Here is a 21,913-nt window from a genome sequence, read left to right as displayed (position 1 = left end):
ATTCCTCATGAATGCTCACTGGATGGCGCAAGAATTGTCAAGAGTTAATATTTTCTTTATCATGTTCCTCTCACAGCAGATGAAAACAAGCTGAGGACTATCTCTGGAAATTTATTTATTCAAAGCTCCTCTCAAAGACTGCAGGTAACGCGAGAGGTATGCACCAAAAGAAGAGATGGAAACCACTTACTGACTTCTCTTCAAACCTCCCTCGTACTTCTGTACTCTGTCACGAACAACTGCTGAGCGCTGAGTCTCTCTAACCAGCGGGACTCTGACTCAGAAAACTTCTGCCGACACACTCTGAGAAAAGGCTGGCAGAATAACGCATAAACACGCTACTCCCCGGCCGAACATACAAAGCTGGAAGAAGCACTAACAGAAAACGCTCCCCTTTCACAGACAATGACGGTTGAAGAGCGCCATGCGTTAGACGCGCAAGCGCAACACCTGAAACTCCTCACAAGCCAGAAACACTAGAATGCTCACCTCCGAACGGGGAAAACACTGGCGGCCACCATATTGGGTATCACTTGGGCAGAAAAAAATTAAATCAGCACCTCCCCACCCTATCTCTAAGGAGAAAATTTGTGCAGCCTATTCCAAAGGTAATTGAACACCCTTTTGTTCCTTTGAAATGGTGAACGGAAATGCCCAGCCTTGACACTCCTTGTCTATGACAGAGTAATGGATTTCCACTTCCTTGAGCACCCTCGAAGCAAATCCAATGGTGTGTTAAAAATCACCAGCCTTCTGTGTTAAAACAGTGCCAACACCCAACTTGCTTGCATCCACTGTCAACAAACATTTCAGGGTGTGGTCATACAGCTTGAGGGCACTCACAGTGGTCAATTGCTGTTTGATATCTGCTAAATAGCCGCACATTCAGCACCCCACTGGAATTCTGTCCTGTCTTTCAACAAGTTTGAAATCGACCTATCTCTGAAGGCAAAGTCAGGTATAAATAGCAAGTAAAACTCACAGAGCCCCAGGAATGATTTTACACCTGCTTTATCTACCTGGGGAGGTGCTTCCAAAATGGCATCAACCAATCTAGGTTTGGGACGAACACCATCCTCCAAAATTATGTGCCTTAGATACTGCACTGAAGACTTTAAAATTGACCCTTTTCTCTTTTAAGAACAACCCCTGCTTTATCAAATGACATGAGGACCTTCTCTGGGAGTGTGATTATGTTCACTATTGCAACTTGTATGAATCAATACATCATCCTGAAAAACAGAAACATTAATAATCCCCTTGAGTAGCACGGTTATCAGCCTCGGAAAGACTGATGCTGCTGAGGCCAAACCAAGGGGCATTCAGCAGAAATGTACGCAAAGGAGACACAAATGCAGTCAGATGCAGTGACTCTGGCGCTAAATCAACCTGATGGTAAGCTGCAGCTAAATCGAGTTTAGTGAAAAATTTGGTGCCGGAAATTATCAATAACATCTTATTGATTTTTGGTAAGGAGGGGTGAGAATCAACCCAAATCTTTATTTTAAGATCCCAAAGATTCACACAGACGCTCGAATCACAATTTTTTTCTTGTCGACCGCCAAGGGTGAAAGCCATAGGGAGGAATCAACAGGCTCAATGACTCCTTTCATACATAATACTTCAAATTCCTTCTCTAACTCATCACAAACACTTAGGGGCCGATTCCAATTTCGGTCGGAAGGGCTCCGAACGATGGTCGGAGCCCTTCCGACCGAATCGGAACGTGTCGGCCGGATTCCTTTCTGACAGAGCCATTCTGTTGGGCTCGGTCGGAAAGGAATCCGACTTGGATTTCCGGATTGCGAATGACAGGCTCGGAGAGCCCGTCCGCCGTCCGTAAATCCCTCAGTACTCCCCCGGCCGCCTCTTTGCGACCGAGGGAGTACGATGGCAGTTTTTCACTGCCTTTTCATGCCGGTATTTCCAGCACGAAAAGGCAGTCGGAAACTTTCTTTGGGGGCCCCCAGTAGGGCCCCCATGGGTGCGAGGCTGCAGAATGGCGGCCTGGGGGCACCTAATTTGCCCCCCTGTGGATCTCTTCACCCGGTGGCAGGCACCTTGGGGTGCCGGCCACAGGGTGCAGGGATGAACTGCACCCCTGCTTTTCACAATGCAAGCATGCATTCTGCTCGGAATGCATGCTTGCATTGTGAAGTATACGAGTGCGACCGAACCCTGTTCGGTCGCATCGTACTTGCAGGGCCATAACCGACGACAGCAGGCTGGTTGGTTACGGCTCCTGACCGATGTCGGACAGACCTGAGTCCGTCCAACATCGGAATCGGCCCCTTAAAGTGACACCCCTCAACTTATGCTTTACAGGCATTGCATTCTCCTTCATTTTGATTTTGTGTTTGAATCCTACAATTTTCCCAAGATTACCACAAAATACTTTCGGGAATTCATTTAACAGGGCTTCATTGTCACACGAAACTCTAATCACTGTAACCTGTTCTTTAGTTCCTGGGCGAAGAACCATTCCAAACAGCCCGTGATAGAAGCACCCTAGTATGTTCAACCCCTTCACTGTCACGTAAATTTGACCATATATGCATCTCCCTTTAAACATCATGCTATCCTCAAAGAAACCCTGAAGTTCTATCTTCCTCCCTTCAAATGGGTATTCAGGCAGATTATCGAGTTAGAGATGTCGTGACACAGAAATATGGACAGCAAGAATATCGTGGTTAATAATATTGAATTTAAGGTAAGAAATATAGTTTTCAAAAACATAGAAGTCATAAATATCCTTTGCAAAAATCTAGTTGTTTAAAATATCGATTTTTTTCATTAGTGTTATGTCTTGTAGTTTATATTTTAAATGTATGTGTTGTATGTTTTTTTTATTAGTATTGTTTGTTTTTTAAATATATGTGTTAAATTTTCAGTACTTATCAATTTTATTTTAAAAGTAAATATTGCGTTTTTTTAGTTTCGTAGCGGGTTGTGGGTTTATAGGAGAATAGGTTGGGAAGTAATTTAATTACAATACATTAATGATTATTTTTATTTAATATTTATTTCTTTGAGATTTTATAGTGATAATTGGGGGAAGTAATTTATTTGTAATTAATTATTAATTGGTTGTTAATTAAAATCATGAATTAATTGATAATTAATTGTGGAAATTGTGTAATTAATTTTAGGTGCGGTTTGTGGGGTTTAGAGGGGTAAAGGGTGGGAAGTAATTTATGTTTAATTAATAATTTGTTGTTAATTAATAAAAATTAATGAATTGAAAATTAAATACTGAAATTGTGTAATTAATTTTAGGTGTGGGTTGTGGGGTTTATAGGGGCAAAGGGTGGGAAGTTCTTTATGTTTAATTAATTAATAATTAGGTGATCATTCATATTAATTAATTAGGTTATTTATTTATATATTTGTGTGTGTAGGTTTTGCTGTTATAGGGGTACAGTGTGGGGAGGAAATTAATTTTACTTACTTTATAATTAGTTGTTAAATACTAATAGTTTTTAAATTGAAAATAAGTTTTAATTGTGTAATTTATGTTTTTTACAGTTTAATTTTAGCTGTGGGTTGTAGGGATTATAGGGGTAAAGTGTGAAGTCAATTAATTTTTATGAGTTTTAATTTGTTTTTAATTAATGATATTTCTTTCATTGGTAATTAATGTTAATTAAGAAAGTATTTTTATTTTAAATAGATGTGGTTTGTGAATTTTGTGGTGTTATAGAGTTGGAAATAAAAAAGTAAATTTATGTAATTTAAAAAAAAAGAACTTCTAATTAAAAATATTTATTTGTTTGGAAATTATTTTTTATTTTATTCAAGATAATATTTGTAGGTATTCGTCATAAGTATTTAACATTATAATATGCTTAAAAAATATTAAATATATTTGTATTTAAATTTTTAACATAGTTATATATTTTCTAATTTATTTTGTTTTTTAAATATTTGTGTCTTTAATATTTATTTATTTTAATTTTAAACTGACTGGAGTGAGAATATTTATTGTTATCCCTCTGCAATCCAACACTTTCCTTACTGTTGCACTCACTGGAGTGGGAATAGTACATTTTACCCCTCTGCTAACAAACACTTACCCTACTGCTGCACTCACTGGAGTGGGAATAGTAATTTTTACCCCTCAGCTATCCAACACTTACCCTGCTGTTGTACTGACTGTAGTGGGAAATGTAAGTTCAAAAATGTATAAATAGTTTTATGTTTTAATTTTTAATAGAATGTTTTTTGTATCAGATTTTATGTTATTGGTACATATATGTAATTCTTTATATAATTTTAAAATTATAAAGCAAATTAAAATTAATAGTTTAATAATTGTTTTAAATTTGTATATATATTGATTATTATGTATGTGTGTTTAACATTTTTATATTAAGTTTATTTGTTATATTTGTTAAATATTAAATCTAGGTTTTTTAAATATAACTAAAGTTATACAAAATATTGATTTTTAGATATATATATAAAATAATAAATATTAACAATATTAAATAATACAATTTGTACTTAACCTGTTCAAGTATAGGGAGTTGATATTTTTGTATTCTATATTTTTCCTTTAACCACCATCAACATCAAAAGGGAGGTTCCTAGGATGCAGAATTCAAGCCTCCCAGCCACACCACACCACACCACCACTCTGATAATACATTCCACCAGGCCGTTGGTCTAGGGGTGGTAGAGTGAGCTTTTCAGATGTTTTACCCCCATGGAGTGCATAGACTGCATATAGTGTGTGCAAATATAGGGTTAGTAGGGTTTACAGAATGTGGTGCGGAGTTCTTTTCTGTATCCAGTGCCCTCTGCTGTTATTTGCAATGTTGTCCTTTGAATGTGGCATCAGTTGAGGCTTCCCTCCTGCTGGTCTGCAGGTGGCGGCCCACTATGCTTATTTTTGTGTATAAATATCACTTCTTCATTTTGTTCCTGTCACCCTTGCCTGGATGCCACAACTGCTGACCCAGAGGTAGTAAGGACTGTGGTGATGGGTACCAAAGGGTAAGCTAGAGCTGCAGGCTGGACCTCTGGCTAATCTTAATAGATGTATTTGTTCTCATTTTCCATGCTGTCCCACACACTTATAGGCTGGCTGGGATGTTGGTGAACAGTTGGTTAATACTTTTGCCTCAAAACAAACACTCCATGTTGTGTGTTTATATTTCCTTTCACTTGTTGCAGCGACGCATTCATTGTTTTGGGGTAATTCCTGTTTACGGTAATTCAATGACGGAGTGGGTACTCACATTGTATATGCAATGTATTTTTTTTACCCATCAAGTATTCTGCCCTTCTACTTGTGATCTTTGTTTGTTAACGTAATCAAAAAACATTTAAACAACAAATATATCATTTCGACATGCTTTACTTAATGCACTTCAGGCAAATTGTGTGGGCCCTCAGTGTGACCAGTCTTTGATTCCAACACAGTGTATTTGGAAGAAGAACTGGATAAACTTGAAAGTTAAAGTTGATCGTAGCCAGAAGTTCCTTCTTAACCGATAGTTTACACAATAAGCAGACCCTGTGAATGTGATAACTGCAAGACTAAAGATCTTGGCAGCAGTATGTGTTTACATCAGTCTGGTCCTGACTTGCAATTTGCAGCCCTTAGTGTGAAACAGACACTTGTTCAGCAATGAGGAAATCAATGGAGATGGTACAGAATGCAAACAAAGAAACAATTCAAAATCGGTACATAGATTAATATATAGAATTATAGATGGGTATCGGTGAATAATGGGGACATTTTTCACCAGGTGTTCTGAGTGAAATCAGATAGATAACTAGAGTGAAGCTAGAGTTGTTTCTGACTTCACTCTGAAACCTGAGGTGATAACCACCTCTGTTATTCACATTTTACCCATCTAGAACTTTATATTTTATATGGTCGCCAAAATCACCAGCCCCGTCTTTCAACTGCAATGCAGGGCAGATGAGTATTATGGAAGATGTACTTAACATGGCTTCTCCTCCCTGTCCCAAATGTAAAAACAAAATACTGAGCCTTCTGTCATCTACACCAACATCTTTTGTACCTTCCCCCACCTAGCCCACACGAAGCTGTGCTTTCTGTTCTCCAGTGAAGCAGAGAGCCAGCAATGAGTGACAGGTTCTTTGAGAATCCGGCTAGAACAATCAATAATTCTTTAATGACATAGTAACAGTAAAAAATAATGTCATAGATTTCGAATCTGGTATTTAAGCTACTGGTGCTCAGAGAGAGCCATACATAACATAGACAATTATAGTTGTGTAGATTTAATAAAGGTGTTGTTCCCACAAAGGGTTTCAAGTGAAGCTCCAGTAATAGGAACCCCATTGGAGTCCTCAGAATCAAAACTCCATGTTACTGACAGCAGCTGTCCTCTGATTTTATTGTTGACATGGCCTTTACTTATGACCCAAGAAGCCATTAATCAGCTATGCAGAGGAAAGGAGTCATGGGGGGCATGCAGAACATAGCCATCTATATCGCCTGGCACTTCCAGTAGTTCCTTCCCTGTAATCTGCATAAAAAATATATACATGGTGCTCTACCACCCTTCCCCACAACCCTTGGTAACCCCTTTAATTCCACTGTACGAATAAAATAAATGACTTCATCCCACCACAATAGCAATGCCCTCCTTGCGACCAAATACACAGCATCACAGAAGGCTTCCCATCACTCTCTTGATCTTTTCTTCAGATCTTTTCTCCAGATATGCTTTCTGTTAGATCTGTCAGCCTTAGGATGATAATCCCCCGGACTTTTTGCCTGCTTGCCTCCAATTTTGTGCAATTTACCACAAACAACCTGTGCTAAAATGCATTCATTCTCTCCTTATGGCAGTTCACTGAACTTTAGTGGACTTGCTCCCTTCACGGTGCAGCTCTGCCTGTTAGCTGCTGCTGCCCCTGATGCTGCTGACCTGCTGATCAGGAGTTCGAGGCCCTCCTCGATCCATAGGCTCATGCCTGTGCCTCATCTCTGGTGGTCTAGTGGCAGAGCATCACTGCTCTGCTTCTAGGGCTGCCACTTTGGCTCTCTTTTCTGCTATTTTCTGCCTTTGCCTTTATTTATGCTCTTTTTTCTGCTTCTGCCTTTATTCTGTTTTTCTGTTTTCCTCTGCATTTTCCTTTATTCACCCCTGTGATCCCTTGTGGCCTGCCCTCCCTCCAGTGACCCTTCCTGCATTTCCCACCTCCCAGCTGTCCAGCTAGGACAACAAAGGCATTAGTGAGGAATACTTCCCCCAGTAATAAAGAGGCTCTTAGTGTAACCGGAAGTACACCCCTGAGACTTAAGTCCAGTCACCAAACAAAAAAAAAGCGGGGCCCCGGTAAAACTCCACTGAAACCAAAACCAGTGACAACTAAGAACGTTTCTTTAAAAACTGATGACCTAACAAATTTAATAACTAGAGTTGAACGATTAGATCTATTCTTGAGGGTTAGGTTAGATCAAATAGTCTCAAGACTAACTTTAATTGAAAAACGTGTGTTTGGATTAAATACATTGGGAAATGATGCCACAGTTCATACTCACTTGCACCCGGAGGTATTAATTGCTCCGCTTACAACAGAAAACCTACCATTACTCATACCTGACAACCATTCTGACAATAAGGTAATACAACAGACTGTTCAGCATAAAATCTCCCCTCTTAAATCATCAAAAGCCCAAAGGGATGCGGGACCAAATATAACTAATAAAAGAGTCTAGCTATAACTCAAGAGGATATTAGACAGTCCCAACATATCCATGATACTGACCCTTCCCAGCATTCTCTATACTCAGGTCAGCCTATTACAGATATAAATAACGACCCCTCACCTTATGATGAACACTTAGACCTTCCACCGGCGGCCACTCCTTACATTATTGTCCTGGCCAACGTTCCCAAAAAATCACAATTTGAAAGGGAGGCCTGGGAATCTCTTAGGAATAAATCTCTTCATTGGCTAGGATGAAAAACAGGTATGACTGACTTATTGTTCAGCGAATTTAAAATGGCTAGAAGGGTTGAAAGGGTGGGTATTCATGGTAAATTCCCTCAGGGAGACTGTCTTGTTCTCACCTTTAGATCTCCCTGGCTTGTAAGGCGAATTCTCTATGAGGCAGGTAATCACTTTTTTGAGACAGGTATGATAAATATACTTCCGCTTGATTTTTTCTATCCCCGCCAGAATAAATCCCTCATACAAGTTGGCCTGAAAAAGGCATCAGAAAGCTGGTTTCGCGGGAATTACCACAACAACATACCCACCTATAACAGATTTGCCCCCCCTCTTAGGCCTTGACGATCTAGATTGACTTACTTTGGAAAGGAAGATCCAGGCCAATTCTGTAACAGTCCCCGAACAAGGAACACTCATCCCTCCACATGGTCATCTCAAAACTGATAATAGTCACCACGGTCAACAACTCGCCTGTATTAACGAGTTTCATTCTTCAAACTTATCTATCCAGGGTTTTATTTCTTCAAATACAGTCCATGTTTGCGCTTCATCTATTTTAGATGAAGGTAACAGCTCCCTTGTCCCTGTGAACAACGTGGGTAACACAGAGCAGTACTTACCTTCTCGCTCACTCCAAGACAATTCTAGCGCCAAAATACTATACTGGAATGTAGCGGGTCTGGCAAGTAAGATACTGAATGAAATTTGGTGCACTTTTGCCGGAAACTTTGAAATTCTCTGCCTACAAGAAACGTGGTCTATTGCTCCTATACATACGGAGGGTTTTAATACCTATTTCATTCCGGCCCTCTTTTCACCCTCAGGTAGATCAAAAGGAGGCTTCACTATTTTTGTATCAAATTTGATGGCCATCGACCAAATAGTACCTGTTAAGATGGATCCAAACTTCCAGATAATCTGCCTTACTGTGACCAGCCCGGATAAGCTTGTCTTAGTTCATTTTTATAATAATCTCCCTCAACTCGAATTATTAACGACATTAAAGGTGATATTTTCTATCCTCTCAGAGTTAAAAAGAAATGAGCGGACCAGGGAACTAGTAATTATATGGGGTGGCGATTTTAACATCAATCTCTGTAAAAAAGGGGAGAAAAACCTTTGTGGCCTTAGCGATGAAAATGAGTTTCTCCTAACTCACTTTCCGCATTCATTAACAGGGGACCTTCTAAATGAAATTTTTTTCAGTCTTGAAATGGGACTGGCCAATGAGTTAACAACTCCTCCGGTTCCCCTTACAGTTACTTTTAACGGGAGAGGTTGCGGATTAATCATAGATGTTATACTTGTTTCGACTAACGTAGGGTCCCGATTGATTGACTTTAGAACACATGATAATGCAACCAGCGACCATTACCCGATTAGTATTACGGTGACACTGCTTGGAAAATCAAAATTCTCTAAACCTGTGGGATACTTGGCACAAGCAGCGGTTCGGCTGGGCTGGTCTGATGGGGGCACACTAAAATGGCAGAAAGTCGATCCACTAGAGATAACTACAAGGGTTGTAAAGAAATCATTGGCTGCGATTGACAAATGCTTAGAGGATACTGCCTCAAATAAAGAAATAATGATAAATTTCACGACCATTGTAAGGACTATAAAAGAATCAATTTCCTTAAAATTAAAAAATCCTCCATCAAAACAAAAAGGCTGGTTCAATAAATCCTGCACCCAAGCATATTCAAATTTAAAATTAGCCCTCCGGAAGAAACCAAGAGACAAGGATGAAATCATCTCACTGAGGAAGGAATACATCTTAGCCATTAATGTAAGGAAGGCGGACCTAAAACAAGAATTATGGGAGGGACTACGTAAAAGCTGTGCCACAAAAGATAGTACCACCTTTTGGGCACTAATAAGATCTCCTTTTCTCTCAGATCCCATAGACTCCCCTAAATTGGCAGTGGCAATAGATGAGAGCAAGTGGCTCGAGCTTTATGGCCAGATATTTGCGCCAACATTGGCTGTCCGAAAAGGGCCTAGTTCTCCCCCACCCCTAATTTTAGAAGAGGTAGAAACACCCTATCCGATAGCCCTTGTTTTTTCTCACGAGGAGGTTGAGCGGGCCATCTTAGCAAGCAAAAATGGGAAAGCTGTAACGCCCTGAACGTCTCAGGATCGTTTAACAGACACGACAATGAGGACGCAACCACTTGTGAAGGGTTAGTTCTTTTAATGAAGGCAAATAAAATACAAAGAACAAACAAAAGTTATAGTCACTGGAATCCTCCAGGCTAAGTACGTTACCAGCCCACAGCACGGATGGTCCTAACCGTCCTCTGCATATACGCCGATCCCGGCGTATGCCAACAGAGGGCAGAAATGAAATGGCCGACAATGCCAATCGGTAGGCTGTGAGGGGCACGAAGAGTGTTGGGGAGAATCAAGGAGTCAGGGAAACACCCAGCCGGGGTCTCTACCTGAAGGGAGCAGCCGCTCAACCTCTTCCTCAGACTGCACCGGGACGCGGAGTCACCTCCTGGTGATGCGTCACCGATACCCCAATCACAAGCAAGAAGACTGAACCGAGAGCAGCCGCTCGATCGATCCTGTGGACTTCCGAGTCTGTAACGCGGCAAACACCTCCTGGTGTGCGTTACAGCTGGCAGTCCCTGTGTCTCTGGTCGGGCTGGGAGTTACGACTCCAACCAGCAAAAGCGCCACTGCGCTTGGACTCAGCCGAGTCAAAAAGCGAAGCTCAATGGTTGACCGGTAGAGCTTCCGGGTCCTTCACAGGTGACGATGGGGCAAGACACGGCCCAGGGAGTAACGACTCGACCTACCTCCGTTCTTGCCTTACTGGAGCACCACTCCGGAACACTGCTCTTCACGAAGCAGGTACGTCGGTGTAAACACAATATCCGACAGCCTTGTACCTCCCGGTTCCTCCCTTTATAGGGCGTGTTTTCCTTGAGTTATGTAACAGCTCTCCTGTTTACATAAGGGCGTGTTTCCCTTGAGTTATGTAACAGCTCTCCTGTTTACATAAGGGCGTGTTTCCCTTGAGTTATGTAACAGCTCTCCTGTTTACATAAGGGCGTGTTTCCCTTGAGTTATGTAACAGCTCTCCTGTTTACATAAGGGCGTGTTTCCCTTGTATGACAGGAATTCTTGACAGTACATCCTCCCTCTCAGCGGCTCCCCACGGGTCCAGCGCTGGCAGGAAAACGCCGATGGAACAAGGAGACCAAGCGCGGAGCATGAACCCCTTCAGCCGGTTCCCATGAATGCTCCTCCGGGCCATAGCCTTTCCACGCAACCAGGTACCACAGCTTCCCCCTGCGCCATTTGGACGCCCGTATGCCCGACACTTCATACTCCACCTCCGACTCCACGCATACCGGCCTAGGTGTCCCAGACGGCTTGGAGGGTGCTGGTTTGAGCAATGATACATGAAAGACAGGGTGTATCCGCAATGACTGGGGCAAGCACACCTTCACGTTCACGGGACCCATACACTTGGTAATTCGATAGGGGCCCATGTACTTGGGATGGAACACACTGTTCTTTCGAAACCTCATGTTTCTTGTGGATATCCAGACGTAGTCTCCAGTGCGGTACAGTGGCCCGGGCCTTCTCTTCCTAACTGCCGCAGCCTTGTATCTTCTCTTGGCCTCTATTAGGACAGCCCTTGAGCGCATCAACGTGTCTTTTATGTGTGCCACCCTGTCCGCTGTGGCGGGAATCCTGTCCTCTCTGAACGGATGTAGAAATGGCAAGAACCTGGGATGTTGGCCATAGTTGCTATAGAACGGAGATGACTGTGTGGAGCTGTGAGTGGCGTTGTTATAGGCTATCTCTGCAACCCATAGCAAGTCGACCCATTCTTCCCTGCCCTGGTCCACAAAACATCGCAGATACTGTTTGAGCGTTTGGTTCAGGCGCTCGGTTTGGCCGTCCGTTTGAGGGTGGTAGCTGGTGGACAGGGCGGTCTTAACATGCAGCGCAGTGCACCAAGTCTTCCAGAATTGCGCAGTAAACTGCGACCCCCGGTCCGACACGATCACCCCAGGTAATCCATGCAGTCGTACCACATTCTTTAGGAGTAGTGACGCCAATTCCCCGGCCGTAGGGACTCTCTTGCAGGGGATGAAGTGCCCCATTTTCGTCAAGTAATCCACCACCACCAGTATTGCCGTCATCCCCTGGTCTACCGGTAGGCCCACCACGAAGTCCAGTGATATGCTATCCCATGGTCTATCCGGGGTCGGAAGTGGATGTAAGAGCCCTTGGGTTCGGCCATGGTCGGCCTTCATGGTAGCACACGTAGGACACTCCTGTCCCCACCTCCTGACATCCACTCTCATGGTTGGCCACCAGAAATGCCGTCCCATGCTAGCCACCGTTTTTTCAAAGCCCAAATGACCTGCGCATGGAGAGTCATGGCACCAGATGAATGCTTGTTTCCTTAGCCTAGGCGTGGGTATCAATAGGCACCTGCCCTTCAGGGGTATCCCGTCCTTCAGCTGCCATTCTCTGTGACTGAGGAGCCACCTCCGCCATGCGAATGACCTGATCCCTCTCTTTATTCCCCTCAGGAAAGTATCCGGTTGGATAACCCCCAATACCATCCTCGGGGAAATGATGGAACGCTCGGTTGCAGGCAATGGTTCCTTAACTGCAGATTGACGGGACAGGGCGTCCGCCTTCCGGTTTTCCGTCCCCGGCCCATATGTGATGCGGAAGTTGAACCCCGCAAAGAAGATCATCCACCGCAGCTGCCTGGGAGAAAGGTGTCTAGTGGCCGTCATGAACTGTAGGTTCCGATGGTCCGTGTACACCGATACCACATGTCTTGCCCCCATCAACCAATGCCTCCATTCGGTGAAGGCGTCCTTGATTGCGAGAAGCTCCTTCTCCGCAATATGGTAGTTGCGTTCGGCGTCGTTGAGTTTGCGGGACATGTACGCAACGGGATGAAGCACCCCTGTGTCGTGGTTGCGTTGGGACAAGATAGCCCCCAGCGCCACATCCGACGCGTCCGCTTCCACCACGTAGGGGAGATCCGGATCGGGGTGAGCCAACACCGGCGCCTTACCAAAGGCGCTTTTCAGGGCCTCAAAGGCTTTGTTCGCTTCAGGGGACCAGACAAACTCCTTGGACTTCCTCAGTAGCTGTGTGATTGGGGCCACCACTCCTGAAAATCCATCTATAAACCGCCTGTAAAAGTTGGCGAAGCCAATGAAACTTTGGACGTCCTTCACGCTTTGGGGCACCGGCCATTCTTTCACCGCCTTGATCTTTCGTTCTGCCATCTCCTGTCCCTCTGGACTCAGCATCACTCCGAGGAATTCCACGGATGTGACGTGGAAGTCACACTTGCTGAGTTTACAAAACAGCATGTTTTCCCTCAGCTTTTGGAGCACAGCTTTGACGTGGTGTACGTGCTCCTCCACACTGGACGAATAGATGAGGATGTCGTCGATATATACGACCACGTAGATATCCAACTCCTCTCTGAATACCTCATTCAAAAAGTACTGAAAGGCTGCCGGGGCGTTGCACAGACCGAACGGCATGACGAGGTACTCAAAAAGGCCGAACCTGGTCTTAAAGGCAGTCTTCCACTCGTCTCCGTCCCTCATGCGCACCAGATGGTATGCCCCTTTCAAATCCAACTTGGTGTAGATACGAGCTTTCTTGACCTGTTCCAGAAGTACACTGATGAGAGGCAAGGGGTACCGATTTTTTATGGTTATCGCATTCAATGCCCTAAAGTCCACACAGGCTCTCAGCTCCCCATTAGCCTTCGGGATGAAGAAGAGTGGCGAGGCGGCCGGAGACTTGGACGGGCGGATGAATCCTAGCTTGAGGAGTTTATCCAGGTACCCCCGGAGATGCACGTTTTCAGGCTCCGTCAGGGCATACAGCCTGCCGCTGGGAACGCTGGCCCCTGGCACCAGGTCGATCTGGCAGTCAAACTGTCTATGTGGTGGTAGCACTTCCGCCTTCACCTCATCAAATACATCCTCAAAACTGTGATAAGCCTGGGGGAGAGCCACATCTTTTTCTGCCGCTGTAGCCACCGTCTGACTCCCGCTCTCATCTGCGTCAAGGGATTCCGTTCTTATTCCACAATGCAGGATGCAATACGGTGACGTCATTTCGATGCGATGTGTTGGCCAATCCACAAAGGGGTTGTGTTTCTGTAGCCACGGCAATCCCAATATGACGCCATATTGGGGCGCTCGGATGATGTTAAAATCGATTTGTTCCAAATGGTTCCTCCCATATCTCATCGGAAGGACCCCCGTGTGCTGTCCGATGGGCCCCGTCACCAATCGCCTTCCGTCTACCGCATAGACGTCTTCGGGTACTGCTTTGGGAAGAAGCACTAGCCCTAGCCTGCATGCCTCGTTGTGGTCCATAAACATGCCAGTGGCCCCTGAATCACCATGGCCACAACGGGTATCCACTGGTCATGCACTCCCACGTGCACCGTGATAAACAGGTGTCGTTGTCCCTTAGTGACCGAGTTGGAAAGTGAAGGGATGGATGAGTGACTCCGAGATGCCCCTTCTCTGGTCTTGGAGTCCTCTAGTTTTCCGCCGGTATGTCCACCACGGCTGTTACCGACCGGTTGGCCCGATAACGTGACGTCTTCGGTTTGGCAGGGCATTCACGTACGTAGTGGCCTTTTTTGCCACAATATAGGCACAATCCTTGTTTACGGCGTGACTCTTTCTCCGTGGCTGTGAGGCTCGCTCGTATGGCGCTGATGTCCATGGGTTCTCCCTTGGATGCGGTGGAAGTTTCAGGACTTCCCACCGTCACATAGGATGGAAGGGATTTTCCTTTTCTCCCATGATCCCCCTTTCTTTCACTTAGCCTATGTTCCAGCCGTAATACCAGGTTGATAAGGCCCTCACATGTCTTGGGTTGAGGGTCAATATGAGCCACGGCGTCCTTGAGCTCATCGCACAGCCCTTGATGGAAGAGCGCCGTCTGTTTAGCAACAGGCCACTTGGTTTCCGCAACCAGCCTTCGGAACGCGTTGAGATACTGCACCAGGTCGTTGGATCCCTGTCTCAACTCAAGCATTTCACGGTCCGCCGTGTACGAGTCAGCCCTTCTGTCGAATACCTTCAGGAATTCCTCGCGAAAAGCACCCCAATCACATAAGAGGGGGTCGTCCCTGCTCACCAGAGGTACGGCCCATTGTGCCGCGTTTCCAGCCAAATAGGATATAAGGAAAGCCACACGAGCCTGACTCGTGGGGAACGCCTTTGGTTTGCACGATAAATGTAGCGCCACTTGTGTGAGGAATACCTGCACTGTGTTAGGATCCCCACTGTACCTCTCTGGTGATGCCAAGGGGATGGCTACCGGCATTTCCACTACTACCGCAGGGGTCTGGTTCGTGAGGGAGGTGCTGGGCGTGAGCGGGTCCAATTGGATAGCATCCAGTCTGGCTTTTACATCGGCTGTTTCTTGCCTAGAGGCAGCCACTTCAACTTGCATGGCCGCTAAAGCAGCCAGCACATCATCAAGTGTTGCCATGTCTGTTATCGACCGGGAGACAGTTAGTGTTATTAAGGTCGGATATTTTGTAACGCCCTGAACGTCTCAGGATCGTTTAACAGACACGACAATGAGGACGCAACCACTTGTGAAGGGTTAGTTCTTTTAATGAAGGCAAATAAAATACAAAGAACAAACAAAAGTTATAGTCACTGGAATCCTCCAGGCTAAGTACGTTACCAGCCCACAGCACGGATGGTCCTAACCGTCCTCTGCATATACGCCGATCCCGGCGTATGCCAACAGAGGGCAGAAATGAAATGGCCGACAATGCCAATCGGTAGGCTGTGAGGGGCACGAAGAGTGTTGGGGAGAATCGAGGAGTCAGGGAAACACCCAGCCGGGGTCTCTACCTGAAGGGAGCAGCCGCTCAACCTCTTCCTCAGACTGCACCGGGACGCGGAGTCACCTCCTGGTGATGCGTCACCGATACCCCAATCACAAGCAAGAAGACTGAACCGAGAGCAGCCGCTCGATCGATCCTGTGGACTTCCGAGTCTGTAACGCGGCAAACACCTCCTGGTGTGCGTTACAGCTGGCAGTCCCTGTGTCTCTGGTCGGGCTGGGAGTTACGACTCCAACCAGCAAAAGCGCCACTGCGCTTGGACTCAGCCGAGTCAAAAAGCGAAGCTCAATGGTTGACGGTAGAGCTTCCGGGTCCTTCACAGGTGACGATGGGGCAAGACACGGCCCAGGGAGTAACGACTCGACCTACCTCCGTTCTTGCCTTACTGGAGCACCACTCCGGAACACTGCTCTTCACGAAGCAGGTACGTCGGTGTAAACACAATATCCGACAGCCTTGTACCTCCCGGTTCCTCCCTTTATAGGGCGTGTTTTCCTTGAGTTATGTAACAGCTCTCCTGTTTACATAAGGGCGTGTTTCCCTTGAGTTATGTAACAGCTCTCCTGTTTACATAAGGGCGTGTTTCCCTTGAGTTATGTAACAGCTCTCCTGTTTACATAAGGGCGTGTTTCCCTTGAGTTATGTAACAGCTCTCCTGTTTACATAAGGGCGTGTTTCCCTTGTATGACAGGAATTCTTGACAAAAGCGCCGGGTCCGGATGGGGTTCCGGTTGATTTTTTTAAATATAATCTCGATCTGTGGCTACCAATATTGACAAAGGTTTCGAGGGCGTCATGCGCCGTTGGGTTGGCAGAATCTTGGTCGAGTTCTATTCTGGTCCCGATATTTAAAAAGGGAGATCGCCAATCCCCAACTTGTTACCGTCCAATATCATTACTGGACTCTCTGGGGAAGGTTGCAGGCCGTGTTATCCTCAGCCGCCTCCAAAACTGGGCAACTGATAATAATATAATGTCTGATCTCCGATTCGGTTTCCGTGAAGGTTTGGGGACGATAGAGCAAGTCCTCAACCTGACACTACTAATAGGAAAGTATGTAAATGCTAAGGGAGGGGCCCTCTACATGGCGTATGTGGACCTCTCCGCAGCATTTGACTGCGTCAACCATTCAAAATTATGGCAAATTTTAATGGAGATGGGGGTAGACGTCCAAATAGTAAACTTTCTGCGTGAACTCTACACAGACGCCACTGCTAGGGTAAGGTTTGGCACAAGGGGGGAATTAACTGCGCCATTTAGGGTACAGAGAGGGGTTAGGCAGGGCTGCGTCCTTGCACCTTATCTTTTTACACTGTATACCAACGCTCTGGAAAAGGAGATGTTGGAGGGTGCCATGGACTTACCATTTATAAATAATCGCCCTATTCCCACCCTCCTGTATGCCGACGACGCAGTTATCCTAGCTAGAACCCCCCTCGAACTTCAACGTGCTATTCTGAAATATAACACTTTTATGGCAAATTTGGATTTGAAAATTAATCTCAAAAATACTTTTGTTATGACTGTTAGCCGTAAGTTGAAGAAGACCATGCCCATAGCGATTGAGGACACAAAGTTGGAGAGTACAAACACCTACCCGTATCTTGGCATTTTAATCCACTACAAATTATCCTGGAAACCGGCTATTGAAGCTAGAAAACTGCTCTTCATTAGGGCCACAACTGCATTAGCAAATTTTGCACGTAGACTGGGAAAAAGGCCACCAGAGGAACTTATTGAAATATATCGTGCAAAATGTATCAGTGTAGCAACATACGGGGCTGGGCTTTGGGGGTACGACCTAGTAGACAAATTACAAATTGTAGAGAATAGCTTTTTAAGATTTGTCCTTGCCGTCCCCCAAAGTACATCAACCTACTCTTGCCACATAGAACTTGGCTTGCCATATTTAACGGACATTTTAAAAATGTAACCCCTTTTATTGTGGTATCGCATATGGGTTTCAGAAAAAGCTGGTTTGTGTCAGGGGCTTATACGAGACTGCCTTACCCTTGATAACTCCCGCAAAATCGGCTGGTTAGAGTATATCAAGCGTGTTTTTTACCGATCTTGGTTTAGAGAAATACTATTACTCACCGACTCTCATTGCGGAAATTTCAAGGAAAGATTTTAAAAAGGTGTGTCTTACTCATTTAGAGGAATTGCGTTTGTCTAAGGTGGCAGACATGAAATCTGTGCAACAATCCATGAGAGTACAAACAACTTGGAAAATTCAACCTTACCTAACCTTCTGCTTAACTACTTATGACCGACTATTATTGACAAGGTTTAGGCTCAACATATTTCATCGGTCGGTTTCCTTTCCAGAGCCAAATGACTGGTCAAAAGAACTACCTGTTTGTCCTTGTGATGACCAGTCCAACCAGACAACCTTGCATACTGTCCTCTTCTGTAAATTTTACAATGAGCCCTGAAAACGCTGGATTATTTCAATTTTAAAATCACTGGGTTTTCGTACTTGTCGCCCTGCCTTCCTGTTTTTCCAACTACTAGAAGAAGAGTATATTGCGATAGCCTTGGCCAGATTTTTAAAGTTTACCGTAAGACATAGATCTAATCTGGGCTGAATCTCTGTATGACAAAATTGATGGCCTTCATAACCAGCTGTTTTTAAAGCTTAAATTGTCGGATTTTTAATTGTTTTACTCAAATAATCTATTACTTTGAAATACTGATAATGTCTAATTCCTTTTTATATTGCTGTTATTTTAACTCAATGAAATGTAAAACCTTTTAAGTTGTTTCTTAATATTTACTTTTATGGTTATTTTTTATTTGGTAACCGAATAAAGGATTATTTGATTTGATTATTTGATATATAGAATTATAGATGAGTATCGGTGAATAATGGGGACATTTTTCACCAGGTGTTCTGAGTGAAATCAGATAGATAACTAGAGTGAAGCTAGAGTTGTTTCTGACTTCACTCTGAAACCTGAGGTGATAACCATCTCTGTTATTCACATCTAGAACTTTATATTTTGTATGGTCGCCAAAATCACCAGCCCCGTCTTTCAACTGCAATGCGGGGCAGATGAGTATTATGGAAGATGTACTTAACATGGCTTCTCCTCCCTGTCCCAAATGTAAAAACAAAATACTGAGCCTTCTGTCATCTACACCAACATCTTTTGTACCTTCCCCTACCTAGCCTACACAAAGCTGTGCTTTCTGTTCTCCAGTGAAGCAGAGAGCCAGCACTGAGTGACAGGTTCTTTGAGAATCCGGCTAGAACAATCAATAATTCTTTAATGACATAGTAACAGTAAAAAATAATGTCATAGATTTCGAATCTGGTATTTAAGCTACTGGTGCTCAGAGAGAGCCATACATAACATAGACAATTATAGTTGTGTAGATTTAATAAAGGTGTTGTTCCCACAAAGGGTTTCAAGTGAAGCTCCAGTAATAGGAACCCCATTGGAGTCCTCAGAATCAAAACTCCATGTTACTGACAGCAGCTGTCCTCTGATTTTATTGTTGACATGGCCTTTACTTATGACCCAAGAAGCCATTGATCAGCTATGCAGAGGAGAGGAGTCATGGGGGGCATGCAGAACATAGCCATCTATATCGCCTGGCACTTCCAGTAGTTCCTTCCCTGTAATCTGCATAAAAAATATATACATGGTGCTCTACCACCCTTCCCCACAACCCTTGGTAACCCCTTTAATTCCACTGTACGAATAAAATAAATGACTTCATCCCACCACAATAGCAATGCCCTCCTTGCGACCAAATACACAGCATCATAGAAGGCTTCCCATCACTCTCTTGATCTTTTCTTCAGATCTTTTCTCCAGATATGCTTTCTGTTAGATCTGTCTGCCTTAGGATGATAATCCCCCGGACTTTTTGCCTGCTTGCCTCCAATTTTGTGCAATTTACCACAAACAACCAGTGCTAAAATGCATTCATTCTCTCCTTATGGCAGTTCACTGAACTTTAGTGGACTTGCTCCCTTCACGGTGCAGCTCTGCCTGTTAGCTGCTGCTGCCCCTGATGCTGCTGACCTGCTGATCAGGAGTTCGAGGCCCTCCTCGATCCATAGGCTCATGCCTGTGCCTCATCTCTGGTGGTCTAGTGGCAGAGCATCACTGCTCTGCTTCTAGGGCTGCCACTTTGGCTCTCTTTTCTGCTATTTTCTGCCTTTGCCTTTATTTATGCTCTTTTTTCTGCTTCTGCCTTTATTCTGTTTTTCTGTTTTCCTCTGCATTTTCCTTTATTCACCCCTGTGATCCCTTGTGGCCTGCCCTCCCTCCAGTGACCCTTCCTGCATTTCCCACCTCCCAGCTGTCCAGCTCCTCCACAGCTGTACAGTATTGGGGCCGCTGCACGGCTGTGCGCAGTGGACGCTGGTGGTCCAAAGGGGCACCAACCCTTCTCTGCCCGTTCGTGCCTTGACCGTGCCCAGCACCCGGGACCCTGGTTCTCAGACCTTCCACCGCAATGACAACAGCACCCTCCGCGCCCTCAATTCTGGACGCCACGCCGCCTGCCACCTCGCATCGCCGTAGAAAACCCATGGACTCTTCGCTTGCCGGAATTGCAGCCATACCTTCACCCATGCCAACACGCCAGATCCTCTTGCCACCCAGCCGACCAACAGCACACCCGACCGGCTCAACGGCATCCTCCTCAATGTGAAAACCCATGCAAGCTTCAAATCCGCCGTCAACACACACCAAATTTTCCTCAAAACAACAAAGAAAATGGCGCCTCTAGACAGAATCAACTCCAACGCACACAACAGCAAAGAACTGTTCGCCATCGTCAAGGAGTTCGCCCTGTCCAACAGCGAGACCACAGATGTCCCACCCCCCAAGACCAAACTCAGCACCTTCTTTGACCACAAGATAATGCAGATCTATGACGGCTTCGACACCCAAGACCCTGCCACTATGCCCGCAACCTCCGCATGCAACCACACCACACCCCAACAGATCATGCTCAACTGGACTTCGCTCACCACAGACGACACACTCAAGACCATGAAGAGCATACACTGAGGAACCCTTGCCAATACCACATCTTCCATAGAGAAGCCCCCTCCATCGCCCCCCCAGCTTCGCCCACTGCTCCATCGAAAGTGCCACTTGCCCCGGCGACTGGAAACACCCCCTCCTGAAGAAGTCATCTGCCGACCTGACAGACCTCAAGAACTTCAGACCATCTCCCTCCTCCCCTTCCCAGCCAAGGTCATTGAGAAGGCCATCAAAGCCCAGCTCTCCGAGTTCATTGAAGAGAACTACGTCCTGGACACCTCTCAGGTTGGCTTCAGAAGCAACCACAGCACTGAGACCACACTCTTCGCTCCCTCCTTGGCGGGGGCAAAACCGCAACCCTCATCCTACTGGACCTCTCGGCTGCCTTCGACACTGTCTCCCACCGCAACCTAATCACAAGACTCCAAGACGCCGGCATCTGTGACAGGGCACTGGACTGGGTCCATTCCTTCCTTACAGACTGAACACAGTGAGTCAGACCACCCCGTTCCTCTCAGAACCTACAGAGATCAGCTGCGGAGTGCCCCAGGGCTCCTCCCTGAGCCCCACCCTCTTCAATGCCTACATGGCCCCCGTCTACGCCATTGTCAGAAGCCACAAACTCAGAATATGCGATTTTACATCACATACGGTACAACGCACGCGATTACAACGCGGTCGTTACAACGACCGCGTTGTTACAACGCATACCATTACATCGCAAGTCATTTCTACGACTTGCTGTAGGGGCCCCGCTGGACTTAGGAATAGTATAATTTACTATTCCACCTCCAGCCTGCGCAACAGTAGGGAAGTTGTTGGAATAGTAAATTATACTATTCCTTAGTTTAGAGCGCCCCCTACAGCAAGTCGTAGAAATGACTTGCGTTGTAATGGTTAGCATTGTAACAACGCTAATCGCATGCGTTGTTACCGCATGCGATGTAAACGCTGCTTACCCAAACTCAACATTGTCTCCTACGCAGACAACACCCAGCTGATCCTCTCCCTCACCAACAAACCCCTAGACACCAGAATCAACTTTCATAGCGGAATTAAGGCGGTTGCTACCTGGAAGAAA

Source organism: Triturus cristatus, chromosome 6 (assembly GCF_964204655.1).
Source record: "Triturus cristatus chromosome 6, aTriCri1.1, whole genome shotgun sequence".
NCBI classification, from domain to species: Eukaryota; Metazoa; Chordata; class Amphibia; order Caudata; family Salamandridae; genus Triturus; species Triturus cristatus.
This window is presented reverse-complemented; position numbering follows the sequence as displayed.